Source organism: Pleurodeles waltl, chromosome 7 (assembly GCF_031143425.1).
Source record: "Pleurodeles waltl isolate 20211129_DDA chromosome 7, aPleWal1.hap1.20221129, whole genome shotgun sequence".
NCBI classification, from domain to species: domain Eukaryota; kingdom Metazoa; phylum Chordata; class Amphibia; order Caudata; family Salamandridae; genus Pleurodeles; species Pleurodeles waltl.
The window spans coordinates 622,561,899-622,589,812 of NC_090446.1; positions in this window are offsets into that span (position 1 = coordinate 622,561,899).

The following is a 27,914-nucleotide window of genomic DNA, read 5'->3' on the forward strand; positions in this document are numbered from 1 at the left end:
TTGCATGGTTGAATCCTGGGTTATAGAAGTGGCCCAACTAGGCTTGGGTGCAACTTGCCACTCGGTTAGCTCCCTCCCTCCTGTGCTCCACCAAGTGTTTTTTACAGCTCTCATGGCATCATCTCTGTCTGGAAGATATCCATGCCAGTCAAAGAACTTGAAGACCTCCTCTCACACTCAATGATAGGGTGAACGAGAACTACATTAAAGTGCTGTAAGACACGTCAAGGAAGGCGGCCATCAGCATTTTGTGAAATCTCAAAGCATTCCCCTAGAGCACCAATCACACAGGCTCAACGCCAAGATAAGAAGTCTTAATAGGAAAGCAGTTATGAGGTCCTCAAAAATGGACAAGGCAGTTGGTGGAAAAAACCCACCAACATGTAACTTAATCTGTAAAACATTCAACTCCATGCAGGGCAGTCAACCCAGGCAGTGGACCAGGCTGAGAGGGCCAAGACAGGCAAGGGCCAAAGCAAAAGAAAGTCAGGCCCAGAGCATGGTTTGGCAGGAACTAGGGATACTATTTACAAGTATCTCACAAGGGCAAGAGTTGACAAGGTAGATGGCATGTTGGGTAACACTTAGCAATCAAACAGTGCACTGCCCTCTTTTGCAGCCAGGCCCTCTCTTGAAGCATCTCTTGAAGTATTTATAATAGTAGTGAGATCAGAAATTGTGGACGAAGAGCATAAGGGTGATACAATCTCCGGCAATCCAAGTTCACTCTTGGAGAGCATAGAAATCTCCTTAACGATGGCTACAGGAGATACAAATTTAAAGACATCTAATCAAGATCATACACAGATTGGCTAGGTAGAAGACCTGAGTGGGACAGGTTTTACACAGTCCATCCAGTTAGAGAGGTCAAAAGGGGCCACTCATGTAGGGCACCCAAGAAGAGAGACTTTAGCCCAAGAACAAGACCATTGATCAGCTAACGATCAGTATAACAACTTACAGTGCATAGAACTTGAGAGATGTTAACACGAATGCTCTACCCCGGTAGATCGTTTAATGGGGGCACAATGGGCTCAGCACATTTCCCATAGCCCTCATAGCTCCCCTGGTTTGGACCTCACTGGGTCTCACCTAGGAACAAGGAATATTCATGGTCTGAACACATCTGGAGTAAAGAAAACTGCAAGCAGAACGTGGGTAGAGCACAGGGAAATAACAGGTTCCTCACCCCTAGGGAACAACACCTCACAATACATTTGAAGCAGAGAAGATGTACCAGAATCCATTAAAAACACAATCACCTCTTCCTTACTAGCCACAGTTAAGGCTGTCACTTGGCAGTCACACAAACTTGAACTCCAAGTGGAGCTCGTTCAAATGCTCACCCACATCATGTTAACACTTGATAGGAAGCTGGATAGGCTCAACTTGATGATGGAACATAACACAAATATGCATAAGGGAGAATCCAGATTGGTGGGTGATGCTATGATCAACAAGCTAGCTCCACTGCCAGAACTGGACAAGGTGGAGATATTCCCACCGAAAACAGTTGTGTGCCGAAGGGGGCCATAGGTGTTGCAGACAATGCCTCAGCGAGATGTCCTGCCAGGAATCCTGCCCACACAGACCTGCAGGCACCCAGGAACTTAATAGATAAAGACTCCAAAGGCAACAATGTGTATAGTGGTGTGTGTAGCAAGCAGCAACATGCCCCTCCAGCCTCCTCTTGCCAACTGGGTAACCCTGGCACAAACAGTGAGGGCTACAGGCTGTTGCAACAGGAAGAGAATGAACATGTTAGAGCAGGTCTTGTGAACAATTGGTATCCTATAATGCCATGGGGAATCCATTAGATGCCATGAACAACCACCAACTTGCAGAGGTAGAAAACAATCAAACACCTCTTTCACAACAACAAAAGAAAAAGTAAAAATCAAAAGACATGCCCACATTCTACAAAATAGAAGATAAACTTCATAAAAAAAATGAAACGCGAGGGAACAGGGCAAAAACATAAGGGTAGAAGGGCCTGACATCTATCCAATCTTCAAACTAAAGACAGGGCCAAAGAAGCCACCAGCAGAGTCTTCATATGAAGATCTTGGCACAAATATTCCAGGAGGTGCCCCCGTACCAATAAGCATCAGCCCAATCATGCCCTCACAGCAAGGGCACATGAAGAGGTGGACCATAGTCAATCAACACAGAGTTTGGCCAAAGTCCTTCTCACAGTTTTTGGGTACTAATGTCCAAGGGAGATCCTCAATGCAATCTTATCTCTCTCCTAGTGAAGTTCACAAAGCACAGCCGGGGAAACCACAGGAAAATGAACCACAACCAATAACTACTGGAAGGGCAGAATTGAAACACCAAGTTGCTCATGACACACAAGGGTGTAGCTAGGAATGGACTTGGACCACATTATATGTGCCTTAATGCTGATGACTAAAGAGATTTTCCTTCTGTACCAACACCAGCAGCGTTGATTTTCACCCAGTAATTTAAGTCAAGAGGTGACTCCCGAATCAGGTCAAACATTCAACACCTTTTAAGCAATATACCTACCCTATCCTATCTCACATCGGAGCATCTAAAATTAATATACTTAAAAACCATTCACAGAGAATCCACATTGACTGAGTGGTCTGATGTTAAAAACATCACGGCAGAGAGAAAACAATTTAGAGAATGGGGTATTCTAATTGATGAGCCAGTGACAGAAAAATACCCTAAATTCTAGAGAAATAAAGCACATAACTACCTAGGCATGTGAAAAAAATCACAGTACATTTGACCAGCAGTAATGGGGATTTTCCTTCCTGATTGCCCCAATCACAGTCTCTTCTGACCTCCACAATTAACACTCTAATTGGGGCTGGCTGCCGTCCTTACTAACAACAAAGGTCCAGAGTCAAATATTTGAATACAGTGGCTACATTATGCTTCCAAGAAACACTGTAAATTGTGCCCATTTCTGTTAGAAATGGGGTCTCTAGTTGGCAGTCAGTTTACACCCTGTCCAAATAGGTACCCTCACTCAAGTCAGGGTAAGGGAGATGCACAGCTCAGTTATTCTCTGCTCACCCCTTTGGTAGCTTGGCATAAGCAGTCAGGCTTATCTCAGAAGAAATGTGTAGAATATTTGCACTAACACAGTAACACAGTGAAAACAGCACAACAAGACTCCACACCAGTTTAGAAAAATAGCCAATATTTCTCTAACTCAAACAAGCCCAAAATGACAGAAATCCAACATACTCAAGCAAAGATATACATTTTTTAAGTAAAAAGAGTCTTAATCCATAGAAATCAATGGGTGCTTAGTTTTAGCACAAAATACATAGTATGGTGTGAGGAAATGCCTCCTTGGCATGGTTACCCCCTAACATTTTGCCTATGCTGATGCTAAGTTATGATTTGAAAGTGTGCTGAGACCCTGCTAACCAGGCCCCAGCACCAGTGTTCTTTCCCTAAACTGTACCTTTGTCTCCACAATTGGCACAACCCTGGTACCAAGGGCCCTGATGCCAGGGAAGGTCTCTAAAGGCTGGAGCATGTCTTATGCCACCCTCTTAGCTCTTAGCCTCTTAGCTTGTGTGTGCTGGTGGGGAAGAAAATGACTAAGTCGACATGGCACTCCCGTCAGAGTGCCATGCCAACCTCACACTGCCTGTGGCATAGGTAAGTCACCCCTCTAGCAGGCCTTACAGCCCTAATGCAGGGTGCACTATACCACAGGTGGGGGCATATGTGCATGAGCACTATGCCCCTACACTGTCTAAGCAAAAACTTAGACATTATAAGTGCAGGGTAGCCATAAGAGTATGTGGCCTGGGAGTTTGTCAAACACGAACTCCACAGTTCCATAATGGCTACACTGAAAACTGGGAAGTTTGGTATCAAACTTCTCAGCACAATAAATGCACACTGATGCTAGTGTGCAATTTATTGCAACATACACCCAGAGGGCATCTTAGAGATGCCCCCTGAATACCTACCCGACTTCTAGTGTAGGCTGACCCGTTTCTGCCAGCCTGCTACACACCAGACATGTTGCTGGCCACATGTGGAGAGTGCCTTTGTCACTCTGTGGCCAGGAATAAAGCCTGTAAAGGGTGGAGGTGCTTCTCACCTCCCTCTGCAGGAACTGTAACACCTGGCGGTGAGCCTAAAAGGCTCACCCCTTTTGTTACAGCGCCCCAGGGCATCCCAACTAGTGGAGATGCCCGCCCCTCCGGCCACTGCCCCCACTTTTGGCGGCAAGGCTGGAGGAGATAATGAGAAAAACAAGGAGGAGTCACCCACCATTCAGGACAGCCCATAAGGTGTCCTGAGCTGAGGTGACCCCTGCCTTGAGAAATCCTCCATCTTGAGTTTGGAGGATTCCCCCAATAGGATTAGGGATGTGCCCCCCTCCCCACAGGGAGGAGGCACAAAGAGGGTGTAGCCACCCTCAAGGACAATAGCCATTGGCCACTGCCCTCCCAGACCTAAACACAGCACTAAATTCAGTATTTAGGGGCTCCCCAGATTCCAGGAAATCAGATTCCTGCAACCTGAAGAAAGAAGAAGGACTGCTGACCTACAAGCCTGCAGAGAAGGAGGAAGACGACAACTGATTTGGCCTCAGCCCTACCGGCCTGTCTCCAACTTCGAAAAACTGCTCCAGCGACACATCCGACAGGGACCAGCGACCTCTGAAGCCTCAGAGGACTGCTCTGAACTACAGGACCAGAAAACTCCCGTGAACAGCGGCCCTGTTCAAAACCAACTACTTCTTTGCAACAAAGAAGCAACTTCCAAGGACTTCACGTTTCCCGCCGGGAGCGTGAGACTTTGCACTCTGCACCCGATGCCCCCAACTCGACCTGCAGAAAACCAGGGAGGACTCCCCAGCGACTGCGAGCCCGTGAGTAACCAGAGACGACCCCCCCTGAGCCCCCACTGCGACACCTGCAGAGAGAATCCAGATGCTCCCCCTGACCGCCACTGCCTGTAACAAGGGACCAGGTGCCTGGAACCAACACTGCACCCGCAGCCCCCAGGACCTGAAGGAACCGAACTTTGATGCAGGATTGACCCCCAGGTGACCCTCTGCCTTGCCCGCGGGTGGCTGACCCGAGAAGCCCCCCCGTGACTGCCTGCACCGCTAGAATGACCCCCGGGTCCCTCCATTGAAACCTATACAAACCCCGATGCCTGCTTTGCATACTGCACCCGGCCGCCCCTGTGCTGCCCCTGTGCCGCTGAGGGTGTGTTTTGTGTGCCTACTTGTGTCCCCCCAGTGCTCTACAAATCCCCCCTGGTCTGCCCCTGAGGACGCAGATACTTACCTGCTGGCAGACTGGAACCGGAGCACCCCTGTTCTCTATGGGCGCTTATGTGTTTTGGGCACCTCTTTGACCTCTGCACCTGACCAGCCCTGAGCTGCTGGTGTAGGAGGCTGGCCTGGCTTGTAGTGGGTACCAGAGGTACTTACACCTTGTGCCAGGTCCAGCTATCCCTTATTAGTGTAGAAGAGATGTTTCTAGCAGCTTTGGCTGATAAAAGGTAACTATGGCAAAGCAGCTTAGGCTGAACTAGGAGACATGTAAAGCTCCTACTATCCCACTGGTGCCATATGCACAATATCATGAGAAAACACAATACACAGAGTAACTAAAAATAAAGGTACTTAATTTTTATGACAATATGCCAAAAGTATCTCAGTGAGTACCCTCAGTATGAGGATAAGTTATATACACAAGATATATGTACACAAACCAAAATTAGGTAAGTAATAGCAAGAAAAGTAATGCAAACAGTGTAGAATTACAATAGATTGCAAAAGGAGCACATAGGTATGGGGCAACACAAACCATATACTCCAAAAGTGGAATGCGAACGACAAATGGACCCCAGACCTATGTGAGCTTGTAGAGGGTCGCTGGGACTGTAAGAAAAAATTAGGGTTAGAAAAACAGCCCACCCCAAGACCCTGAAAGGTAGGTGGAAAGTGCACCTACTACCTCCAGAGAGCACAGAAGTCGTGATAGGGGGATTCTGCAGGAAGAACATACACCAGCAATGCAACAACAGTGGATTTCCGGACCTGAGTACCTGTAAGACAAGGGGACCAAGTCCAATAGTCGCGACAGTGTCGAGAGTGGGCAGGAGCCCAAGAAATGCCAGCTGAGGGTGCAAGGAAGCTGCCACCGGATGGAAGAAGCTTGGAGTTCTGCAAGAGAGAAGATAGTTAGGGACTTCTCCTTTGGAAGACCGATGTCCCACTTCGCGATGAAGCTTGCAGAGGTGTTCCCACGCAGAAAGACCACAAACAAGCCTTGCTAGCTGCAAGGGTTGCAGTAGAGATTTTTTGGGTGCTGCTGTGGCCCAGGAGAGACCAGGATGTCGCCACTTGGAGGAGGAGACAGAGGGGGCACCCAGCAACTCAGGAAGCCCTCACAGAAGCAGGCAGCATATGCAAAAGTACCTGAAAAGACACTTGGAAGGAAGGTGAACCGGAGTCCACGCGAAGTCACAAAAGGGAGTCCCACGACGCCGAAGGACAACTCAGAAGGCTGTACACTGCAGGATAGTGTTGGGGACCCAGGCTTGGCTGTGCACAAAGGAAATCCTGGAAGAGTGCACAGGAGCCGGAGCAGCTGCAAATCACGTGGTACACAGCAATGCAGTCTAGCGTGGGGAGGCAAGGACTTACCTCCACCAAACTTGGACAGAAGAGTCACTGGACTGTGGGAGTCACTTGGACAGAGTTGCTGAGTGCCAGGGACCACGCTCATCAGGATGAGAGGGGACCCAGAGGACCAGTGATGCAGTCTTTTGGTGCCTGCGTTAGCAGGGGGAAGATTCCATCGACCCACTGGAGATTTCTTCAGAGCTCCTGGTGCAGGGTGAAGGCAGGCTACCCCCAGAGCATGCACCACCTGGAAACAGTCGAGAAAGCCGGCAGGATGAGGCGATACAATGTTGCCAGCAGTCATCTTGCTACTTTGTTGCGGTTTTGCAGGCATCCTGAGCAGTCAGCGGTCGATCCTTTGGTAGAAGGTGAAGAGGGAGATGCAGAGGAACTCTGGTGAGCTCTTGCATTCATTATCTGAAGAATTCCCCAAAGCGGAGACCCTAAAAAGCCAGAAAAGGAGGTTTGGCTACCAAGGATAGAGGATTGGCTACCAAGAGAGGTAAGAGCCTATCAGAAGGAGCCTCTGACGTCACCTGCTGGCACTGGCCACTCAGAGCAGTCCAGTGTGCCTCCAACACCTTTGTTTCCAAGATGGCAGAGGTCTGGGACACACTGGAGGAGCTCTGGGCACCTCCACTGGGAGGTGCAGGTCAGGGGAGTGGACACTCCCCTTTCCTTTGTTCAGTTTCGCACCAGAGCAGGGCTGGGGGATCCCTGAACCGGTGTAGATTGGCTTATGCAGAGATGGGCTCCATCTGTGCACATCAAAGCATTTCCAGAGGCTGGGGGAGGCTACTCCTCCCCAGCCTTCAGACCTATTTCCAAAGGGAGAGGATGTTACACCCTCTCTCAGAGGAAGTCCTTTGTTCTGCCTTCCTGGGCCAGGGCTGCCTGGACCCCAGGAGGGCAGAAACCTGTCTGAAGGGTTGGCAGCAGCTGCAGTGGAGACTCTGGAAAAGCAGTTTGGCAGTACCCGGGTACAATGCTAGAGACCCAGGGGATCATGGAATTGTCCCCCCAATGCCAGAATGGCATTGGGGTGACAATTCCATGATCTTAGACATGTTACATGGCCATGTTCGGAGTTAGCATTGTGACGCTATACATAGGTAGTGACCTATGTATAGTGCACGCGTGTAATGGTGTCCCTGCACTCACAAAGTCCGGGGAATTTGCCCTGAACGATGAGGGGGCACCTTGGCTAGTGCCAGGTTGCCCACACACTAAGTAACTTTGCACCCAACCTTCACCACGTGAAGGTTAGACATATAGGTGACTTATAAGTTACTTAAGTGCAGTGGTAAATGGCTGTGAAATAACGTGGACGTTATTTCACTCAGGCTGCACTGGCAGGCCTGTGTAAGAATTGTCAGAGCTCCCTATGGGTGGAAAAGCAAATGCTGCAGCCCATAGGGATCTCCTGGAACCCCAATACCCTGGGTACCTCAGTACCATATACTAGGGAATCATATGGATGTACCAGTATGCCAATGTGAATTGGTAAATTTAGTCACTAGCCTGTTAGTGACAAATTTGGAAAGCAGAGAGAACATAACCACTGAGGTTCTGGTTAGCAGAGCCTCAGTGAGACAGTTTTGCATCACACAGGGAACACATACATGGCACATACTTATGAGCACAGGGTCCCAGTGACACATAGACTAAAACAACATATATACAGTGAAATATGGGTAACATGCCAGGCAAGATGGTACTTTCCTACATAACCCACCCCCCCCAAACGAAGGACAATAAGACTAGCCATGACCTGATGAGTCTTCATTGTCTAAGTGGAAATATCAGGAGAGTCCATCTGCATTGAAGTGGGTACTCCCAGGTCTATGTTCCATTGTATAGTCCATTCCCTGTAGAGATATGGACCACCTCAACAATTTAGGGTTTTCACCTTTCATTTGTTTTAGCCAAAGTAGAGGTTTGTGGTCTGTCTGAACAATAAAGTGAGTGCCAAACAGGTATGGCCTCAACTTTTTCAGTGCCCAGACCACAGCAAAGGTCTCCCTCTCTATAGCAGACCAACGCTTTTCTCTAGGGGTCAACCTTCTGCTGATAAAAGCAATTGGTTGATCCTTGCCCTTGGAATTCAGTTGTGATAAGACTGCCCCTACCCCTAATTCAGATGCATCAGTTTGAACAATGAATTTCTTGGAGTAACATGGGCTTTTTAGGACAGGTGCAGGGCACATGGCCTGTTTGAGCTCCTCAAAAGCTTTCTGACAGCTAGATGTCCATAATATCTTTTTAGGCATCTTCTTACTAGTGAGATCATTAAGTGGGGCTGCTATGGAGCCATAGTTTTTAATGATTCTCCTGTAATACCCAGTGAGGCCTAAAAAGGCTCTCACCTGGGACTGAGTTGTAGGGGGAGCCCAATCCATGATTGTCTGGATTTCCCCCTGAAGTTGTGCAATCTGTTCTCCACCTACCAGGTGTCCCAGATAAACCACCTTTCCCTGCCCTATCTGGCACTTTGAGGCCTTGATAGTGAGGCCTGCCTTTTGCAGGGCCTCCAAAACTTTCCAAAGGTGGACCAGGTGCTCATCCCAGGTGGCGCTAAAGACACCTATATAATCTAGATATGCTGCACTAAAAGCCTCCAACCCTTGCAGGACTGTGTTCACCAACCTCTGAAAAGTGGCAGGTGCATTTTCAAACCAAAGGGCATAACTGTAAATTGGTAGTGCCCTCCTATAGTTGAAAATGCAGTTTTAGGTTTAGCATCCTCAGCCAATTTGATCTGCCAATACCCTGCAGTCAAATCAAAGGTGCTTAGATACTTGGCAGATGCCAGTGTATCAATGAGCTCATCTGCCCTGGGTATAGGGTGAGCATCAGTTTTTGTTACCTGATTGAGACCTCTGTAGCCTACACAAAACCTCATCTCCCTTTTTCCTTCTTTTGAGTGAGGCTTTGGTATAAGCACCACAGGACTCACCCATGGGCTTTCAGAAGGTTCAACCACTCCTAGATCAAGCATTTTCTGAACTTCTTGTTTTATGCAGTCCCTGACATGGTCAGGCTGCCTATAGATTTTACTTTTGACAGGCAATCTGTCTCCAGTATCAATTGTGTGTTCACTCCAGGATGTGGTACCTGGCACAATTGAAAAGAGTTCAGAAAATTGTCCAAGGAGATTAATGCAGTTGTCTTTCTGTTCTGTAGTCAGACAATTTGCCACAACTACTCCCTCCACTAAAGCATTATTTTCAGTGGTGGAAAAGAGATCAGGGAGAGGGTCACTCTCTTCTTCCTGTCCCTCATCTTTTGCCATGAGCAGGGTGAGATCAGCCCTGTCATAGTAGGGTTTTAGGCGGTTGACATGACTCACCCTAAGGGGACTCCTGGCAGTGCCCAGGTCTACCAGTTAGGTAACCTCACCCTTCTTTTCAACTATGAGATGCGGTCCACTCCATTTGTCCTGGAGTGCTCTTGGGCCACAGGCTCCAACACCCACACCTTCTGCCCTGGTTGGTACTGGATCAGAACAGCCTTCCGGTCATGCCATTGCTTCTGGAGCTCCTGGCTGGCCTGAAGGTTTTTACTGGCCTTTTTCATGTACTCAGCCTTTCTGGATCTTAGGCCAAGTACATAGTCCACTATGTCCTGTTTGGGAGCTTTTAAAGGTTGTTCCCAACCCTCCTTCACAAGTGTTAGTGGACCTCTTACAGGGTGTCCAAAGAGGAGTTCAAAGTGGCTGAAACCCACTCCTTTTTAGGGTACCTCCCTGTAAGCAAAAAGGAGGCAATGTAACAGGACATCCCATCTCCTCCTGAGTTTTTCAGGGAGTCCCATTATCATACCTTTGAGAGTTTTATTAAACCTCTCTACCAGTCCATTAGTCTGTGGATGATAAGGAGTGGTGAACTTGTAGGTTACACCACACTCCTTTCACATTGCTTTCAAGTATGCAGACATGAAGTTGCTACCCCTGTCTGATACAACCTCTTTAGGGAAACCCACCCTGGAAAAGATTCCAAGGAGGGCTTTTGCCACTGCAGGAGCTGTAGTGGTCCTTAGAGGAATTGCTTCAGGATATCTTGTGGCATGGTCCACAACCACCAAGATAAACCTATTGCCTGAAGCAGTAGGAGTGGCAAGGGGGCCAACTATGTCAACCCCTACCCTTTCAAAGGGCACCCCAACCACAGGCAGTGGAATAAGGGGAGCCTTTGGAGTGCCACGAGTCTTGTCACTGGCTTGGCAGGTCCCACAAGATTTGCAAAAATCTTTAGTGTCCTCTGACATCCTAGGCCAGTGAAACAGGGGGACAAGCCTTTCCCATGTTTTGATCTGGCCCAAATGCCCAGCCAAAGCAATGTCATGTGCAAGAGTTAGGAGGAACTCTCTGTAATGCATGGGAATGACCAATCTCCTGGCTGCTCCAGGTTTTGGGTCCCTTGCCTCGGTGTACAAGAGGTTGTCCTCCCAGTAAACTCTATGTGAGTCACTGACATCCCCACTTTGCTGCTTGACAGCTTGCTGTCCGAGACCCTCTAATGTGGGACAGGTTTGCTGTGCCACACTCAGCTCTTCCCTGGCAGGCCCCCCTCCACCCAAAAGCTCAGCAGTGTCTGCTGCCAGCACATCTGGTGAAGGTTCTGCACAGGGAGGAAATTCTTCTTCCTCAGAAGGAGAATCATCTGTAGAGGGAGGAATAGTGGGTAGGGACTTACCCTTGCTACCCCTAGCTTTAGGGAGCACTTGGTCCATTCTTCCAGGATCCAAGTTACCCTGTCCTTTTTGCTTTTTGGCCTGAGCCCTCGTCAAAGCAAAAATATGCCCAGGAATGCCCAGCATTGCTGCATGAGCCTCCAGCCCAAGCTGATGTCTCTAAATAATTTCCTATTAGACAGTCTACAGGTAAATCTGAAGCAACCACAACTTTCTTTGGACCAGTAACCCCCCACCTCCCCACAGTTGAGATTCACAACAGCCATGGGGTGGCTAAGAGTGTTGTTATGAGCGTCTGCCACTTGGTACTGCTGACCAAGTAGGTGTTGTTCAGGGTGCACCAGTTTCTCTATCACCATGGTAACACTGGCACCTGTGTCCCTGTAGGCCTGAACCTCAACACCATTTATTAGGGGAAGTTGCTTGTACTTATCCATATAAAGGGGACAAGCAACCAAGGTGGCCAAATCAATGGCACCTTCAGAGACTTAAACAGCCTCTGTGGTCTCCCTAACAAGACCAACCCCAACTACATTACCAATAGTAAGCCCAGCTACTCCCTTGGATTGGCAATTTGTAGGTTTGCTCCCACCACCACTGCTATTACTAGGGGCACTAGAATTTGCAGTAGGGGGTGTGGTAGTGGGAGGTTTGGTGTTTTTCTTTGGACAACTGGCATCAGTTGTCCAATGGCCGTTGACTTTACACAAATAACACCACAGCTTTTTAGGTTGATTATTGGAAGAGGATTTGGACCCACCACCCCCACCAGAGGATTTTTGTGGGCCTGATGAAGACTCAGTTTTACTTTTGTCACCACCCTTGTCAGAAGACTTACCATCCTTCTTCTTGCCATCCTTGTCACCCCCTGTATGAACTTTTCTGTTCACTCTTGTTCTGACCCATTTGTCTGCCTTTTTTTCCCAATTCTTGGGGAGAGGTCAGATCTGAGTCCACTAGATATTGGTGTAACAAGTCAGACACACAGTTATTCAGAATATGCTCTCTCAGAATAAGATTATACAGGCTTTCATAGTCAGAAACTCTACTGCCATGTAACCACCCCTCCAAGGCCTTCACTGAACAGTCTACAAAGTCTGTCCAGTCGTGTGAGGACTCTTTTCTGGTGTCTCTGAACTTAATCCTGTATTGTTCAGTGGTTAAGCCAAATCCATCCAAGAGTGCATCCTTCAAAACTGCAAAATTGTTAGCATCACTTTCTCTAACAGTAAGGAGCCTATCCCTACCCTTTCCAGTGAAATATAGCCACAATATAGCAGCCCACTGCCTTTGTGGGACCCCCAGTACCATATAGGCCCTCTCAAGTGCAGCAAACCACTTGTTGATGTCATCCCCCTCCTTGTAAGGGGGGGACTATCTTGTGCAGATTCCTGGAATCATGCTCTCTAACAGGATTACTATCAGAAATACTGCTGCTGCCACCATGGGGTCCAAACCCCAATCTCTGTCTCTCCTTCTCCAGGTCTAGGGATTCCCTATCTAAGGCCAGCTGTGGCTGTTTAAGCTTCAGTCTGGTCTCTTCAACACTCAACTTTTTGAGTTCCCTTTCTAAACAAGTTATCCTCAGGGTGGGTGGGTTGGGAATGCTTGGACACAGAAGATAAATTGGAAACAACAGAGGGAGGTCCGCCCCTATATGACTGGACCCTAGCAACTTGACTTCCCTACTGTGATGGGAACCTCCATTACTACCAACATTACTGGGTGTCCTGCTAGGGGGCAGGTCCTGATCAGAACCCTCCCTACCTCCCTCAAGGAGATCCCCTGAGTCAGATTGGGAACCTTCTATTAACCTCTCATTTGATGTGCCTGCTTGGGACTCATGATTTACAATAAGCATGTTAAATAGAAATTCTTTGGTAGGGTTCTTTCCTATCACTAAACCTCTTTCTAAGCAGAGACTCCTTAGGCTCTTGTAATTCCAATTATCATAAGTAGTATTAACCATTTTAAGAGTAGAGTCTTCTACAGACATGATAGTAAAGGGTTTAGAAATAGTGAGAAGGAAGAAAAAGTTTCTGAACTTTTTAAAGAACAGAGAAAACAACTTTTTCTAACTTTAGAAAACGTTTAGAAGTTTTAGAAAACTTTTCAGAACTTTGTAAAAAGTTTAAGAGGAGAAAAACAAAACTTTTTGGTTAGGTGTACATACACTGAACTGTTTTGTATATTATTCTCTTATGAAAAGTACACAATGACAAAGTGGTAAGTAGTTACAAGTACTTATCCCACCGCTCCACAACCAATGTAGGAGGCTGGCCTGGCTTGTAGTGGGTACCAGATGTACTTACACCTTGTGCCAGGTCCAGTTATCCCTTATTAGGGTATAAGAGGTGTTTCTAGCAGCTTAGGCTGATAGAAGGTAGTTATGGCAGGGCAGCTTAGGCTGAACTAGGAGATATGCAAAGCTCCTACTATATCACTTATATCATATACCACCATTTCATAAGAAAACACAATACTCAGAGTTACTAAAAATAAAAGTGCTTTATTTTAGTGACAATATGTCAAAAGTATCTCAGAGGATATGCTCCCTTAGGAGGTAAGTAACATACACAAATTATATGCACACAAACCAAAATCAGGTAAGTAACAGTTCGAAAAGTAGTGCAAACAATGTAGAACACAATAGAATGCAATAGGGAGAAATAAGCCTAGGGGCAACACAAACCATATACTCCAAAAGTGGAATGCGAACAACGAATGGACCCCAGACCGAGTGTAGTGTGTGGAGGGTCGCTGGGAGTGTAAAAAAACAGTAAGGGTGTCCAAGATACCCCAACCCAAGACCCTGAAAAGTAGGAGTAAAGTTACCCTACTAACCCAGAAAGACAGTCAAGTCGAGATAGGGGATTCTGCAAGGACAACAACTGACTGCAAAACACTGAAGACGGATTCCTGGACCGGAGGACCTGTAAAGGAAGGGGACCAAGTCCAAGAGCCACACAAGTGTCCAGGGGGGCAGGAGCCCACTAAATCCCGGATGAAGGTGCAAAAGGGCTGCCTCTGGGTGGAAGAAGCAAAAGATTCTGCAACAACAGAAAGTGCCAGGAACTTCTCCTTTCATCAGAAGATGTCCCACGGCATGCTGGAGGATGCAGAGTTGTTTCCACACAGAAGGAACGCAAACAAGCCTTGCTAGCTGCAAGATTCATGGTTAAGGATTTTGGGTGCTGCTAGGGCCCAGGAAGGACCAGGAAGTCGCCCCTTGGAGGAGGAGACAAAGGGGGGCGTTCAGCAACACAGAGAGCCCTCGCAGAAGCAGGCAGCACCCGCAGAAGCACCTGAACAGGCACTTAGAAGATCTGAGGACAATGGTCTACTCAGAGTCACAAAAGAGGGTCCCACGATGTCGGAGTCCAACTTACCGAATTGGGCAATGCAGGACGGAGTGCTGCGGACCTGGGCTAGGCTGTGTACAAAGGAAGTCTTGCAAAAGTGCGCAGAAGCCCAAGCAGCTGCAGTTCATGCAGTACACAGGATTACTGTTTGGCGTAGTGATGCAAGGACTTACCTCCACCAAATTTGGACAGAAGGGCCACTGGACTGTCGAAGACAGTTGGACCCAGCTCCTGTGTTCCATGGACCACGCTCGCCAGAATGAGAGGGGACCCAGAGGACCGGTGGCAGAAGTTTTGTGCCTGCGTTGGCAGGTGGAAGATTCCACCGACCCACAGGAGATTTCTTCTTGGCTTCCAGTGCAGGGTGAAGGCAGACAGCCCTCAGAGCCTGCACTACCAGGAAACAGTCGAGAAAGCAGGCAGGATGAGGCGCTACAATGTTGCTGGTAGTCTTCTTCCTACTTTGTTGCAGTTATGCAGGCATCCATGGAGCAGTCAGATGTCCATCCTTGGCAGAAGTCAAAGAGGGAAGTGCAGAGGAATGCTGGTGAGTTCTTGCATTTGTTAACTGGTGAGATACCCACAGGAGTGACCCTAAATAGCCCACAGAGGAGGATTGGCTAGTGAGAAAGTTAAGCACCTATCAGAAGGGGTCTCTGACATCACCTGCTGGCACTGGCCACTCAGAGCTGTCCATTATGCCCTCACACCTCTGCTTCCAAGATGGCAGAGGTCTGGGACACACTGGAGGAGCTCTGGGCACCTCTCCTTGGAGGTGCTGGTCAGGGGAGTGGTCACTCCCCTTTTCTTTGTCCAGTTTCACGCCAGAGCAGGGCTGGGGGACTCTGCAGGAAGAACAAACACCAGCAATGCAACAACAGTGGATTTCCAGACCTGAGTACCTGTAAGACAAGGGGACCAAGTCCAATAGTCGCGACAGTGTTGAGAGTGGGCAGGAGCCCAGGAAATGCCAGCTGAGGGTGCAAGGAAGCTGCCACCGGATGGAAGAAGCTTGGAGTTCTGCAAGAAAGAAGAGAGCTAGGGACTTCTCCTTTGGAAGACGGATGTCCCACATTGCGATGAAGCTTGCAGAGGTGTTCCCACGCAAAAAGACCATAAACAAGCCTTGCTAGCTGCAAGGGTCACTGTAGAGGTTTTTGGGTGCTGCTGTGGCCCAGGAGGGACCACGATGTCGCCACTTGGAGGAGGAGACAGAGGGGGCGCCCAGCAACTCAGCGAGCCCTCACAGAAGCAGGCAGCACACACAAAAGTACCTAAAAAGTCACTTGGAAGGAAAGTGAAATGGAGTCCATGCAAAGTCACAAAAGGGAGTCCCACGATGCCGGAGGACAACTCAGAAGGTTGTGCACTGCAGGATGGAGTGTTGGGGACCCAGGCTTGGCTGTGCATGAAGGAAATCCTGGAAGGGTGCTCAGGAGAAACTCACAAAGTCTGGGGAATTTGCCCTGAACAATGTGGGGGCACCTTGGCTATTGCCAGGGTTACCACACACTAAGTAACTTTGCACCCAACCGTCACCAGGTGAAGGTTAAACATATAGGTGACTTATAAGTTACTTAAGTGCAGTGGTAAATGGCTGTGAAATAACATGGACGTTATTTCACTCAGGTTGCACTGGCAGGCCAGTGTAAGAATTGTCAGAGCTCCCTAAGGGTGGCAAAAGAAATGCTGCAGCCCATAGGGATCTCCTGGAACCCCAATACCCTGGGTACCTCAGTACCATATACTGGGGAATTATATGGGTGTACCAGTATGCCAATGTGGATTGGTAAATTTAGTCACTAGCCTGTTAATGACAAATTTGGAAAGCAGAGAGAGCATAACCACTGAGGTTCTGGTTAGCAGAGCCTCAGTGAGACAGTTAGGCATCACACGGACCACATACAGGGCATACTTTATGAGCACTGGGGTCCTGACTAGCAGGATCCTAGTGACACATAGGCAAAAACAAACATACATACAGTAAAAATGGGGGTAACATGCCAGGCAAGATGGTACTTTCCTACAGGTATGAGGTGTAAGTACCCAGGGTACCCACTACAAACCAGGCAAGCATCCTACATTGGTGGTGAAGCGGTGGGATAAGTACTTGCAAATGCTTTACCACTTTGTTACTAGTGCTTTTCACATGAAAAGCTTGCTCCAATACTTAGAGGTATACATAATTATACCTAAAAGTAATTTCTAACTTTCTAAAAAGTTCTTTAAACTTTGCAAAAGTTTATCAAAGTTTTTGAAAAGTTTCTTCTTTTCTCTAAAAAGTTAGGCTTGCTAGTTTACCAACATTTTACTCTTTTTCCTAAACTCTTTTTCTTTCAACATGTCTAGTGTAGAAGCTACCCCTAAAGTTGTTAAGACAACATATGAGAATCTAACCTTTAAAAGTTTGAGGGGTCTCTGCATTGAAATTAGTTTAGGGATTGGGAAGAACCCCAATAAAGAATTCCTTTAAAATCTTCTCCTGAAGGATGACCAGGGGCTTAGCACTGGTCAGGACCAGCCAGATGGGGAAGTTGAGGAAGATTCCAAACAGGCAGGCTCAGAGGAGCCTTCTGATAATCCTGGGGAGGGTCCTTTCACTGATATTTCTGTCAACAAACCCCTTAGTACAACTGGGAGTGGGAAGGGTTCACACGCTAGTAGGTCTCCCTTCACACCTTGAGGCCAGGTTACTAGGGTGGCTCAAGTTAGGGAAAGATCAGCCTCTGCCAATTCCAATGTTACTTCTGTTTCAGAAGTATCCCACACTTCTAACCCTGAGGACCAGTGCCTGGAGAGGTAACTCAAAAAGCTGAGGTTAGAGGAGGCCAGACTGAGACTACAGCAGCAACAGTTGGCCTTAGACAGGTAGTCCCTGGCTGTGGAAAGTGAAAGGCGGAGTTGGGGTTAGATCCCCATGGTGACAGCAGCAGTGTCAGGAATTCTAATGTTAGGGAACCTACATGTGATTCAAGAAATGTGCACAAAGTTGTCCCTCCTTACAAGGATGGAGATGACATATACAAGTGGTTTGCTGCACTTGAGAGGGCCTGTAGAGTTCAGAGGGTTCCTCAAGTCCAGTGGGCTGCTATTCTGTGGCTATCGTTCACTGCTATTCTGTGGCTATCGTTCACTGTGGCTATCGTTCTGTGGCTTATTGTCAGGGAGGATGATGCAGATAACTACCATATACTCAAAAGTGCACTCTTAGATGGTCTGGGCTTAACCACAGAACAATACAGGATAAAGATCAGAGAAGCCAGAAAGGATTCATCACAGGATTGAACAGATTTTGTTCAGTGAAGGCCCTAGAAGGTTGGTTAAATGGCAGTATGGTGACTGACTATGAAAGCCTATATAACTTGATGCTGAGGGAACATATATTGAATAATTGTGTGTCGGATTTGTTGCATCAGTATCTTGTGGACTCAGATCTGACCTCTCCCCAAGAATTGGGAAAGAAGGCAGACAAATGGGTCAGAACAAGGGTGAGCAAAAAAGCTCATACAGGGTGAAAAAAACAGCAAGAAGAAAGATGGCAAGTCTCATGACAAGGTTGGGGACAAAGATAACAAATCATCTAAGTCTTCATCAGGCCCACAGAAATCCTCTGGGGGTGGTGGGCACAAATCCTCTTCATACAATCAGAAAAAGCCATGGTGCTATCTCTATAAAGCCAAAGGTCATTGGGCAAGTGACTCCACTTCTCCTAAAAGAAACACCAAACTTTCCACCACCACAATCCACACTGTTTCCATTAGTGCCCCTAGTAATAGCAGTGGTGGTGGGAAGAACACTACAAATAGCCAGTCAAAGGGTATAGCTGAGCTCACTTTTGGTAATGTAGTGGGGGTTGGTCTAGTTAGGGAGACCACTGAGGCTGTTTTAGTCTCTGATGGTGGCATTCACTTTGCCACCTTCGTTGCTTGTCCCCTTACCCCTAATAAATGGTGTTCAGTTAGAGGCCTACAGGGACACAGGTGCCAGAGTCACTATGGTGATGGAGAAACTGATTGCCCATGAGCAACACCTACTTGGTCATCAGTACCAAGTGACAGACGCCCATAACAACACTGTTAGCCACCCCATGGCTGTTGTGAATCTCAACTGGGGGTAGGGGGTTACTGGTCCAAAGAAAGTTGGGGTATCCACTGACTTACCTGTAGAGTATCTGTTAGGAAATGGTATGGAAACTTAAGCTTGGGGTAAAGTGGAATTGAAGGCCCATGAAGCAATGCTGGACATTCCTGGGTATATATTTACTCTTACTAGGTCTCAGGCCAAGAAGCAAAGAGGACAGGGAAACTTGGATCCTGGAACAATGGACCAAGTGCTCCCAAAAACTAGGGGTAGAAAGGGCAAACCCTTGTCCACTATCCCTCCCTCTTCAGATGATTCCCCTTTTGATGAGGAGGAGCCTTCTCCCTGTGCAGAACCCACAGGATCTTGAAGCTGACACATCTGAGCTTTTGGGTGCAGGGGGTCTGCCATTGAGGAACTGATGTGGCACAGCAGACATGTCCCACACTAGATGGTTTCTGACAGCAAGCTGTCAAACAGTAGAATGGGGATGTGAATGAGAGCCGAAGAGTTTACTGGGAGAATAATCTCCTCTATACTGAAGCAAGGGACCCTAAACCTGGTGCCAGAGAGATTGGTCACCCCACTCCAGTATAGGGAATTCCTCCTAACTCTAGCTCATGGCATTCTCTTGGCTGGGCATTTGGGCCAAAGTAAAACATGGGATGGACTTGTTCCCCATTTTCACTGGCCCCACATGTCAAAAGACTCAAAGGGAAGAGCTGAGTGTGGCACAGCAGACCTGTCCCACACTAGAGGGCTTAAGACAGCAAGCTGTCAAACAGCAGAAATGGGGATATCACTGATAGTCATAAAGTCTATTGGGAAGATAACCTCCTCTACACTGAGTCAAGGGACCCTAAACCTGAAGCTGCCAGGAGATTGGTCATCCCTTTGCAGTATAGGGAGTTTCTTCTGACTTTGGCTCATGATATTCCTTTGGCTGGGCAATTGGGCCAGAGTAAAACTTGGCACAACCTGGTTCCATTGTTTCACTGGTCTCACATGTCAGAGGACACTAATGAGTTTTGTCTCTCCTGTGTCACCTGCCAAGCCAGTGGCAAGACTGGTGGCACCCCAAAGGCCCCTTCAATCCCACCGCCAGTGGTTGGGGTGCCCTTTGAGAGGGTAGGGGTTGACATTGTTGGCCCCCTTGACCCTTCAACAGCTTCTGGCAATAGATTCATCCTTGTTGTAGTTGACCATGCCACAAGATATCCAGAAGGTATCCCCTTAAGGACTACTACAGCACCTGCAGTGGCAAAAGCCCTACTTGGAATGTTTTCCAGGGTGGGTTTCCCTAAGGAATTTGTACCAGACAGAGGTAGTAACTTCGTGTCTGCATACCTCAAGGCAATGTGGAAGGAGTGTGATGTTACCTACAAGTTCATCACCCCTTATTATCCACAAACAAATGGATTGGTTGAGAGATTTAATAAAACTCTCAAAGGCATGATCATGGGACTCTCTTAGAAACTCAGAAGGAGATGGGATATCCTATTGCCACGCCTCCTTTTCACCTACAGGGAGGTACCCCAAAAAGGAGTGGGCCCTTTGAGCTCCTCTTTGGTCACCCTGTTCGGGGTCCCCTTGCTCTTGGGAAGGAGGGTTGGGAGCAACCTTTAAAGCCCCTTAAACAAGACATTGTAAACTATGTACTTGGCCTAAGATCTAGAATTGCTGAGTACATGAAAAATGCCACTAAAAACCTTCAGGTCAGCCAAGAGCTCCAAAAGCAATGGCATGACCAGAAGGCTGTCCTGACAGAGTACCAACCAGAACAGAAGGTGGGGTATTGGAGCCTGTGACCCCAAGAGCACTCCAGGACAAATGGGTGGACCCCATCACATTGTGGAAAAGAAAGGTGAGGTCACTTGTCTGGTAAACCTGGGCACTGGCAGAAGCCCCCTTAGAGTGCATCATGTCAATCGCTGATCTATGACAGGGCTGACTTAACCCTGCTCATGGTCACAGATGAGGGGCAGGAAGAAGAGAGTGACCCTCTTCCTGACCTCTTCTCCAAAACTGAAGCTGATGGCTTAGTGGAGGGAGTGGTGCTTGCAGACTGCCTCACTGCTGAGCAGAGGGAGGGCTGCAAAAATCTCCTAGGACAGTTTTCTGACCTCTTTTCTCACATACCTGGTACAACTACCTGGTGTGAAAATTCAATTGATACTGGAGACAGTTTACCTGTCAAAAGTAAAATTTACAGGCACTCTGACCATGTCAGAGATTTCATTAAAACAGAGGTACAGAAAATGTTGAATCTAGGAGTTATTGAACGTTCTGATGGGCCCTGGGCCAGCCCAGTGGTACTTGTACCCAAACCGCATGGCAATGAAGGAACGAGAGAAATGTGGTTTTGTGTGGACTATAGGGGTCTTAATACTATTACCAAAACTGATGCTCAACCTATACCCAGGGCAGATGAGCTAATAGATACACTGGCTTCTGCCACGTCTCTAAGCACCTCTGATTTGACTGCAGGGTATTGGCAGATCAAGTTATCTAAAGCAAAAACTGCATTTTCTACCATAGAATGGCATTATCAATTCACTGATATTTCCTTTGGCTTGAAAGATACACCTGACACTTTCCAGAGGCTGGTGAATACAGTCTCCCAAGGTTTGGAAGCTTTCAGTGCAGCATACTTAGATGATATTGCTGTATTTAGATCACCTGGGATGACCACCTGGTCCACCTATGGAAAGTTTTGGAGGCCCTGCAAAAGGCAGGCCTAACTATCAAGGCTTTAAAGTGCCAGATAGGTCAGGGGAACGTGGTTTATCTGGGCCACCTGGTAGGTGGAGAACAGACTGAACAACTACAGGGGACGATCCAGACCATTATGGATTGGGGTCCCCCTACTACACAGACCCAGGCCAGAGCCTTCTTAGGTCTCACTGGGTATTACAGAGGTTCATTAAGAACTATGGCTCCATTGTTGCCCCTCTTAATGACCTCACCTCTAAGAAAATGCCTAGAAAGGTATTATGGACAGCTAGCTGTCAGAAAGGTTTTGAGGAGCTTAGACAGGCCAAGTGCACTGCACCTGTCTTGAAAAGCCCAAACTACTCTATAGAATTCATTGTCCAAATGGATCCTTCTGAATTAGGGGTGGGGGCAGTAATAACTTAACTCAGAGGGCCAGGATCAACCTTTTGCATTTATTAGCAGGAGGTTGACCCTGAGAATAAAGCGTTGGTCTGCCAAAGAGAGGCAGGCCTTTGATGTGGTCTGGGCCTTGAAGAAGCTGAAACCCTACTTGTTTGGGACTCACTTCATTTATCAAACAGACCAAAAACCTCTATCATGGCTTAAACAAATGAATGGTGAAAACCCTCAATTGTTGAGGTGGTCCATTTCCTTACAGGGTACGGACTTTACCATGAAATATAAACCTGGAAGTACCCACTCCAATGCAGATGGACTCTCCAGACATTTCCACTTAGACAATGAAGACTCATCTGGGCAAGGTTAACCTTATTGTCCTCGTTTGGTGGGGGGGAATTGTGTAAACAGCCCACTACTCACCCATTAGGGTATTAAGGTACTGTGGCATACCACTGTGGAACCCCTCCTGGCTTTTCCCTGTGAGGCACCCACTCCTGGACAGCCCCAGGGTGAAGCCAGGCATCCAAGCGCTGTGAGGGCTGTTGTGGAGATTAAGCAAGCTATTGCCCAGAGTTACAGAGTGGGACCCATCAATTAGATCAGGCACCAAGGCGAGAATTCGCTGGTCTAAGGGAATTGAGCCCAAGACCCACTGAGGTGGGAATTGAACTCTGGTCCTAGGCCAGATCTCTGCATCAGGGCATGCCGTTCTAACCATTGTGCCACACTTCTCCACTAGGAGAGTGGGAAAGTACCATCGTTCTTGGAATGTTTCCCCCATTTCTACCTGTATGTCAGTATCTTTTTGCCTGTCTCACTGGGATCCTGCTGGCCAGGACCCCAGTGCTCATAGTTTGTGGCCTAATGTGTGTGTTGTGAATAGTGCTTAACTGTGTCACTGAGGCTCTTCTAATCAGAACCTCAGTGCTTATGCTTTCTCTGCTTTTAAATTCATCACTAAAGGCTAGTGACTTCATTCACCAATTTCAATTGGCACACTGGACTCCCCTTATAAGTCCCTAGTACATGGTACATAGGGCATTGGGGTTCCAGGAGATCATTATGGGTTGCAGCATTTTTTTTGCCACCCATAAGGAGCTCAGACAAACCCTTCCACAGGCCTGCCATTGCAGCCTGCGTGAAATAGTGCACACATTATTTCACAGCCATTTTCACTGCACTTAAGTAACTTATAAGTCACCTATATGTCTAACCTTCATTTACTGAAGGCTAGGTGCAAAGTTACTAAGTGTGAGGGCACCCTTGCACTAGCAAAGGTGCCCCCACGCAGTCCAGGGCCAACTCCCCGGACTTTCTGAGTGCGGGAACGTCATTACACGCGTGCACCACATATAGGTCAATACCTATATGTAGCTTCACAATGGTAACCCCGAATGTAGCCATGTAAGATCGTGGAATTGTCCCCCCATTCCAAATCTGATATTGGGGAGCCTATTCCATGCATCCTGGGGGCTCCACCGTGGACCCCCAGTACTGCCAAACCAGCTCTCTGATGCTTGTACTGCAGCTACAACTGCTGCCACCTCATAGACAGGGTTCTGCCCTCCTGGGGTCTGAGCAGCACAGTCCCAGGAAGGCAGAACAAAGCATTTCCTTTGGGAGGAGGGTGTTACACCATCTCCCTTTGGAAATAGGTGTAACAGGCTGGGGATGGGTAGCCTCCCCCAGCAACTGGAAATGCTTTGAAGGGCACAGATGGTGCATTCCTTGCTTAAGCCAGTCTCCACAGGTTCAGGGACACCCAGTCCCTGCTCTGGCGTGAAACTGGACAAAGGAAAGGGAAGTGACCACTCCCCTGGCCATCAACACCTCATGGGTGGTGCCCAGAGCTCCTCCAGTGTGGCCCAGACTTCAGCCATCTTGTTTTCCAAGGTGTGCGGACACTCTGGAGGGGCCTCTGAGTGGCCAGTGCCAGCAGGTGATGTCAGAGACCCCTCCTGATAGGTCCATATCTGATAAGGTAGCCAATCCCCCTCTCAGGGCTATTTGGGGTCTCTCCTGTGGGTTTCTTTTCACATTCTGCTTGCAAGTTTTCTTCAGGAATCCTCTGCAACTACTACTTCATCCTCTGACCTCGGATGGACCGCAGACTGCTCCAGGAACTGCTGTAACAGCAACAAAGTATCCAGAAGGGCTACTTTTCCTCTGCAACTTCAGCTCCAGCCAGCAACTGCAACGGTTTTCATACTGTGGACCATCTGGGTACTCCCTGTCTTCACCCTGCACCAGAAGGACTGAAGAAATCTCCTGTGGAGTGACAGAGTCACTTCCCTGCTCTTGCAAGCAACTTCTAAGTCGATGACTGGTTATCTTGGACTCCTCTCCTGACAACGAGCATGCTCCTGTGAACACAGGTGGTAGACCCTTCGACACAGGCTGTCCTAAGGTCCAGCTGTCCAAATTTGGAGGAGGTAAGAGCTTGCCTTACCCGTTAGCGACAGTACTCCTCTGCACTGCATGATTTTCACCTCCTGAGGACTCTGTGCACTATTTGCAAGAATCCTTTGTGCCTAGCATGGACCTAGTCCCCAGCACTCTGTTCTGTGATGCTTAACTCGCTAAGTTATCCTCCAGCGGCATGAGACCTTCTTTTGTAGTGCTGGAACAACCGCAATTTGCACCTTCTTTGTCCCCATGTTCTGGGACCTCCATGGCTGCTGCCTGGTCATCTGTGGGTTCCCTCCAGTGCTGGGGCCCCCTATGCCTCCTCAGTCTGAGTTGAGGCTCCCAGGTCCCTCCTAGGTCCAGGCAGCGTCGCTTTGATTAAAAACACAAGTTTGTTTGAACCAAGGCTTGTTTAACGAATCCAGCACGGAAACTCACCTGCATCCAACATCACTCCGTGGGACATCCATTGCATCATGCAGGAACCTGCAGCTATCTTCCTTTGGTGCATTTCTGCAGTCTTCATCCAACTAGGGACTCTTCTTTTGCACCCTCTTCTAGGTTGGCAGGGGCTCCTGTCCTTCTTGGAACTTCTTCAGACTTCTGGACTTGGTCTCTTCTCTTTGCAGGTCTTCAGGTCCAGGAATCCACCCTTTGTTGTTTGCAGTCTTGCTTGGTTCTTGCATTAACTCTAATCACAATTTGTAGTGTGTCCTAAGGAAACTTGCAGTACTTTACTCCTACTTTCCTGGGCTCTAGGGTGGGGTATTTTACTCACCTTTGTGGTTTTCCAACTGTCCCAGCGTTTCTCTACATACTACACTTGTCTAGGATGGAATCTGTGATTCGCATTCCACTTTCTTTGTATATAGTTTGTGTTGCCCCTAGACCTATTTTCTCTCTTTGCATTCTATAGCATTTCCTATTGTTTGCACTGTCCTATGTCTAATTACTTACCTTATTTTGGTGTCTAGTGTATACATTGTGTATAATACTGACTTCCTGAAGGAGTATTGCCTCTAAGATATTTTTGGCCTTGTGTCACCCAAATAAACTGAGTATTATCTTCACTTGTGTATAAGTACTCTGTAACTAGTGGTATTGCAGGAGCTTTGCACAACTCCTTGTTCAGCCTAAGTTGCTCTGCTATAGCTACCTCTATCAGCCTAAGCTGCTAGAACACTACAACATTTCACTAATAAGGAATAACTGGATAACTGGACATGGTATAAGGTGTAAGTACCCAAGGTACCCACTGCAAACCAGGCCAGCCTCCTACACCATCCTTCACCCGTCACTGTGGAATTATACGCCGTTATGTTCACAGTCATACCCCATGTGTTGTATGTGTGTTTTTATTTGCCCATTCGTATGTGTCCCACATGGCTGTGTCAGAGTAGTTGTGGGCTCAACATGTGACTTTTTGTGACCTACAGTTTGCTATCTGTGGTACATATTTTCTGTAGTGACACATTTCTGTTCAGCTTCAAGATGTGTGGTTCAACACTACACCAGTTCAGTTGGTCTGGGTAGTGGCATGTTACCAATGATACAGGACCAGCCTGCTATTCTCTCAGCGAAGGTTCAGATCATTGTTCCCTGCACCCAGGGGACATCCTGACTGCATGATGGAGTGGTGGCTGCCTTATGTGGGTGTGGTGTCAATGTGCTGGGCGGTGGTGCTACCAACACATGTCTTGGTACTGTTGGGACAGTTGCAATTACTTGTGTGCTGTCAGGTGCAGCACGCATGTTTTTGGGCAATGATTCAAGGTAGTTGCAAGGTGGTACTGCAAGGGACACCACCATGACTTTACCCTAGGATGGTATTGACTGACTACCCAGTCTCTGAAGTCTTGGTCGTGTTGCTAGGGTTGATATGACTATATATAAGGGGAGTTGTAATGACACAACCAGAGGCGCAGTGATTATACATGCCATCCCTCCCATATGCTGCATATGTACATAGAGGTATTTAAACCTGGTGCTCGACATATGTCCAGGTTGTGTATGTGTTATGGTGCATGGCACTACCAAGGCATAGGTACATGTGTAGCATATGTGAGCGTGGTGCAACTTGTTTAATATGCAATGTGTCCCTCTCTGCTCCTTTGACATGCATTGTGTGAGTTCTATGTGTCTTCCCTTTCTTGCACTTGACATTTTAGCATTAATTTCCATCATGCAACTTCCCTTGCATTTGTGGTGTTTCCTGGTAGTCAGTGCTGTCCTGTCCTGCGATTCCTGTGACGAGTTCCTCCTGGATGACCGCTGCAACCATCTCCTCCATCTCGTCCAAGTTCTCCTGTGGTGCTGGACTCCCACCTCCAGTTTGCAGAACTGCCTTCCTGTTCCTTGCCATTTTTTTCTTTGTCCTTCGCTTGCAGTCACACCAGCATTTCTTGCACCCTGTTATGGTTCTCCTGACCTCTGCCACACTGTTAATCTTGTCTACTATGTGCTGCCAAATTGCCTCTCCCCTTCCAATTGGAAATTTTGAGGTGATGAAGAGTTGATGTTGATGCTTAGTCACCTCTCTCACTAGTATTTCATGCTCCTCCACACTGAAACAACACTTTCTCTTTCTCTTTTCCCTCCACTGGGTCCTGTCTAGGTCCTCCCCGCTGGTTCCTGGTTGATTGGGGTATCCCTGGGGTCTCTCCTGGCTTTCTGGCTCCATTTTGCCTCTCCTTTGCACTGTCTTCTCCGTTAGCGTCTGTATTTGATGCCATTATGGGCAAAAATGATGCAGTTCCATTTTGCGACATGTTTATTTGTCAGAATATGGGTTAGAGTCATTTTTCTGATATTAACGTCATTTTGCCTTACGACAAGGCGCAACGGTTTAGGTCAAGAAAAATTACTCTAAACTATTTTTACCACCACCCAGCATCATACTATAAATATGACTCCTGGTGGCGTTAAATAATGGTGCTAGTCAGCGCAAAACCTTTTGACGCAAAACTGCTTTAGTGCAGTTTTGAGTGAAAAAGTATAAATCTGGGCCTCAGTTGGTCACAATCACCCATGTATGCTCAGGTTGTATGTAATCTACTGGCAGTGTGCACAACTAACCCACATAAATTATTCGATCTAACCAGTACTTAATTTGCCATGTAATATGTTTATCTCAGAAGCCCACAGCCAGTGCTGACAAAGGTTAGGATTGAAAGATACCAAGGCTGCATAGTCCTGATTCAAAACTGTGGCTCTTTAATTCACCAACATACATTCCCTACCCCTTTATCCCACTCTTCCAGGTTCTTTTTCATCTATGACTTCTCTCTTTGGCATTGTGGTTCTGTATTGCCTGCCCCTCAATTACTATGCTGTGTAAGAAAGCAGAATGGCAACAATAGTAAAATTGTGTACTGAAATAGTAAATAGTGTAAGCATTTCCAGCGATATGTCCTAGACCTCAATACATTTTACATGATGGTGACTTTAATAGTGGGCCCCATATCTAATGGTAGCCAGGTGACATACGGCATACATTTCCTGAAAAACAAACGTCAGCAAAGTTGGTTGAAATATTCCAGAATGCAGAAAGAATCTTTGTAATAAAGTTTTGTTCAAATATTTGCAACAGTTCATAGTATGCAGGATGATAATTCAGC